General features: G+C 46.0%; 1 protein-coding gene across 1 annotated transcript in view; it reads left to right on the top strand.

Annotated features, from left to right (window-relative positions):
• Window positions 1-4,987, top strand: part of tmem45a (transmembrane protein 45a) — a 124,224-nt gene that overhangs the window by 71,852 nt on the left and 47,385 nt on the right. The gene's annotated exons all lie outside the window — the stretch shown is intronic.

The raw sequence follows: 4,987 nt of genomic DNA, 5'->3' as shown, positions 1-4,987 counted from the left end.
ACCAGCTCTCCTGTGGCAGCCCCTCGCACCAGCTCTCCTGTGGCAGCCCCTCGCACCAGCTCTCCTGTGGCAGCCCCTCGCACCAGCTCTCCTGTGGCAGCCCCTCGCACCAGTCCTCCACTGTCCATGTCTGAATTGAAAGCAAAAAAGGAAAGGTGTATTATAATTGTTAATACTGAATGACTATTATTGTTGTGGTTCCACTTCTTATATAATGCCGTTGTGCCTTAGCCCCGATAGAGAAGTCAACTTTCCAAATGTGCTAAAAAGACACTATTGGAATGATTGGAATTGTCTTTCTGGGGTCGGCATCAGTTAAACCGCAGTACAGCAAGTCTCCTCTCGGTACATGGGTTGGCGTGAAAACCGGAACCCTGGCCCCCTGGAAGAATTCCTCAACTTCAAAACGTTGTTCTCTCCATAGCAAAGCTAGCTTAGTTTACTAGCTGTACTCACTACTGGCCTCGTTTGCTGTGATTGAACGGAAAAGACACACCCAATAGACACCCACGTCAAACCACACCCCCAAGACAACTCTCTGTTTGCCTTCCGTTATGGCTGCAGGCATTTCTTAATGAGCATGGATGAAAAACAAGGTCAAATCAGGAAGTGCAGTATAATAACTATAATGTAATTTTCATGTCGGTCAGACCAACCTTGTCAATGTATTTCAAGCTCACTCTAGTTGAGCAAAAATAAACATGGATAGAAGATAATCCAACGAAATCAGGAAAACAGAAAAGTTCTATCCTCTGAAGTGAGAACATCACAACCGTAATGTATCATGGGTAATCCTCTGAAGTGAGAACCTATTGGCTATGTTGGAGAGCATCACAACCGTAGTGTATCATGGGTAATCCTCTGAAGTGAGAACCTATTGGCAAGCGATAGAGTGAAGGGAGCTTGGGTCTTCTTTACAAATAGGGCTAAGGCTTTCGGCTGATTAGGAGGGCTGACGGGTAAAAGGCGCCTAACGGCAGGAATGGGGAGGTTGTAGAACTGATTGGCGCAAACGCATTAAGAAGGAAGAAATTCCACAAATGAACCTTTGAAGAAGGCAGACACCTTGTTAATTAAAATGCATTCCAGGTGACTTACTCAGGGAATGCTGGTGTGAGAGAATGCCACGAGCAGTGGGCATTCACTGAACAATGCGATGAGTAATTGCACTATAACGGTTGACAAACGGTGTCCACGAAACTGGTAAGGGCCTACATAAAAGCTGTCCCAGCAGCAGAGGGCCGCAAGCCATAGGTGCCCAACACCTGTCGACGAAACGTGGTGTAGGTACAATCCTGGCTATCATCAGAGCGGTTGTTGGCAGAGAAAGCGCAGTTCCATTGTGTCAGCGCTCATTTACCTGGCCTTTAAAAAAAACATAGCTGATATGGCTTGAATTGTTTAAAGAAATGTGGTTTCCACTGACAATTAAGATGTACAAACTATGGCATAAGGGGATCCAAGAAGACTAAGAGGCATCCGTAAATTTCGATTAAGACATTAATGAGTGAGCTAGGAACGGACGTGGTCAATATAGAAATATTTGTTTCAGCACTTTTGAAATTTACAGTCGACAGAATTAGAACATAGGGGCTGTGTCTTGAGCAGAGTGTGTTCTCATCCTGTAGCAGAAGCAGGTCAGAAAGCCGTGAGGATAAATAAAGAGGGGGCAAGATGTTTACGGTATAGCAGAAAATGAAATGCTCCTTGTACAGTGAGGTGCAATGATTACATGTGTCCTCTAAAACAAGGGAGGGTTATTAGGTACATGTGCAGCGCAAGAGTCGAGAAATAGTAGGGGTACAATTAAAGAGGGGAGAAAATGAGGGCAGATTGATGTAAGAGAAGGGTGAGGCAACATGGGCTGCTAAAGCTTCCTACATCACATCAAATGCAAATGTTATTTGTGTCAAGAGGAGCGGGCCAAGATACAACATGGGTGGTAGGACTTACCAGTGAATTTTTACTTCGAACATAGACGACCGAGAGAACAACGCAGGTAAAAAAAGATATATATTATAGTGCACCTCTGGGCCCGGCCCCACGTCTGCTCTCACTGTGCAGCCCCGCACCAGCTCGTCCTGTGGCAGCGCGCCACGTAACGAGCTGCTCCTGTGGCAGAGCCGAAGCACCACGTGGGGATACGCTGGACCTGTGGCAGCCCCACCGCACGACAGCTCTCCCTGTGGCCGCCCCGGCGACGCACAGCTCTGCCTGTGGCAGGCCCAGTACCAGCTACTTGTGGCAGCCCCTGCGAGACGGCAGCTCTCCTGTGGCAGCCACGCACCGAGAGCTATCACTGTGGGAGCAGCCCCACGCACGCAGTCCTCCTGGTGTGGAGCCACGGCATAGTTAGCCAGTCCTCGCTGTGGCACAAGCCCCATGCACCAGCTCTCTGTGGCAGCCCCAAGCACGAGCTGCTCCTGTGGCAGCGCCACGCACCTTCAGCTCCTGTGGGCGAGCCAACCTCGCTACCCAGAGCTCTCCTGATGAGGCAGTTTCGCTCTGACTTTCGCCACACAGCATCAACTCCTGTATTGGTCAGCCACTGTCGCAGTCCTTCGTGTGGGTCAGTCCACGTGCAGACGCGAAAGGTCCCTAAACTTGTGGACTTAGCACCCACGCACAGCTCTCTGTGGCTAGCCCCACGCAACCCAGCTTCTCCTGTGGGCAGCCCCCGCTACCAGCTCTCCTGTGGCAGCCCTCGCGACGACAGTCTCCCTGTGGCACTGCCCCCTTCGCAGGTTTGAACAAATATGTCTTTGCATACATTTAGCTCTTCATAGCTCACTCGGTTTTTGTGTACATATGCCCGTCGTATAGCCAATTCCATTGCGCTCTCCAGGCTCTCGGCATGGCAATTCTGTATTTGAGGGAGGGCAGGACGCTCATTCTTCAAGGACTACAATTCTAAGTTTTCTCGGTCTCGATCTCATGTCATGGTTAGGCTTGGTTAATTTGGGAAGGATCAGCAAAGAAATGGGATGGAAAGAGAGTTTGTGTCAACTATTTTGCCTATAACTAAACTCGCTTATACAGAATAGCATAACTCTGTGAATGGAGCGTAGGATATTGTTTGAATAGGTATTAGATCTCATCATATATACAAATTAAGCTATAGTTGTGCCGTTAGACAATTATTTTGACGATGAAGAAAGAAAGGATTTTATCTTTCCTCAATTCTACTAAGAAAGTCTGTGAGGAGCATGGAAAAGAAGTAACACATCTCTCTTATTTGGAGGAATATGATATAGGGCAATGATACATGTTTGGATAATAGGGGTCGGGCATCAATAGATATAATAAGGACAATGGCAGGATTAGTTGCGGAGAGAGTAGAAATAGGGTCAGCTCGTGCGTGGAAGTTGAGCAAACTGAAGGGTGGATATATGAACGGGATTACTGTGTAGGGGTGAATACGGGCTCTGAGATGATAGTACCTCACTGGGTGCGCCGGTGGCTGATTTAGTGAATTATGCTCGACGCTTTTCAAAACGTTGTTTGCTTGGCATCACATATAAGCAAAGCTCTGAGGCTTTGAGTTTGCACACAGAAATAGAGGCGGAATCAACTAGCTGATAAGCTAGCACCTACTCGGCAATCGTATAGGTATTGACGATAGTGTAATTTGATCGCAAAAGAACAAACTGGACTGCTGCTCTCGAATTTAGACCCGGACTGAGCGGTCATAAAACACAGAATGCTTCCTCAAAGACAAAATCTCTGTTTGCCTTCTCTCCGGGGATTATGGCTGGTAAGCATTTCTATTGCAAGTGAAGTCATGGGTGTGATAAACAAGTGTTTTAAATCATCGCGCAAGTCGCAGTAATAATTAACTTAGGGAGGAGGGATAATTCTTTTTCATGTCGGCGGGTCAGTGCGCTAAGCGCTTGTGGATACTGTTTAGTCTGAGAGCGGGGGACTCTAGTTATGAGCAAATAAAATAAAATACCAATGGGTATTGAAGATAATCGCGCAACGAAATAAGGTACAATAACTACGATATATCATGTTTCTATCCAATCATGATAAGTGAGAACAATCAGGACTAATGCGATAATGTTGGTTCATGGATGGGTAATCTTACTCATTGAAGTGGAGGAATTACTCGGTATGTATGTTTGTGCTTTAATGTCGTTACGTTATTGTAGGATGGAGCACTATCACAGCGTGACCGTTAGTGTTTTTCATGGTGTATCCTCTGAAGATGAGAACCATGGGATTAATTGGCTAATGTTTGGAGAGCATTACATCACAACGCTGTTTATAGATCGTCACCTCCATAAGAGGTTAATATGCCGTCGTGGAGGGAAGAACCTATTGGCCATAGGTGAAAGTTGGACTCGACAGCTATCGACAAGACAATTACAACTGTTAGTGGGGGTAATAAGCCTGAGGTCTAATTTCCTCCTGTAAGTGAGAACTCTACGTTGGCCGATCGTATGGAGAGCAGTATCACAACCGTATGTTGTTAGCTTTGGGTAAGTAATTCCGTGCTGAAGTCGACAAACCCTATTGGCCGGCTACTCGGGATGAAGTAATAGAAAGCATTCACAGAATTATAAGACAATAATTAAATAAAAATATTTTTTATATATTCCACAGTTGATTTACAAGTAACGCATTGTCATTAATCATGGGTAATCCATTGAAGTAGGAAACCATAGGTTTATGGTCCATGCGGGTTGAAGGAGAGCTATCATCGCAGGGGACCGTTAGTTGTATCATGGTAATTCACGTACTGAAAGTCCTGGAGAATCTATTGGCATAGTTTGTGGTAATGAGCATCGCTACAACCTAGTGCTATTTCCATGGGTAATTATAACTCCAATGAAGTAGAACACCTCAGGGCTTATTGGTTGGCCATGTTTGGAGAACATCACACCGTTATGTGACTCATCATAGGGTAACATAATACATGACACAGTGTAGAACCACTATTGGCATGTTTGGACAAGATCAGGCACCGTAGTGTATCAATGGTGTC

Source organism: Salvelinus sp. IW2-2015, unplaced genomic scaffold, assembly GCF_002910315.2.
Source record: "Salvelinus sp. IW2-2015 unplaced genomic scaffold, ASM291031v2 Un_scaffold1980, whole genome shotgun sequence".
Lineage (NCBI taxonomy): Eukaryota > Metazoa > Chordata > Actinopteri > Salmoniformes > Salmonidae > Salvelinus > Salvelinus sp. IW2-2015.
The sequence above is the reverse complement of the archived record's forward strand: the minus strand, read 5'-3'. Positions and strand labels throughout refer to the sequence as shown.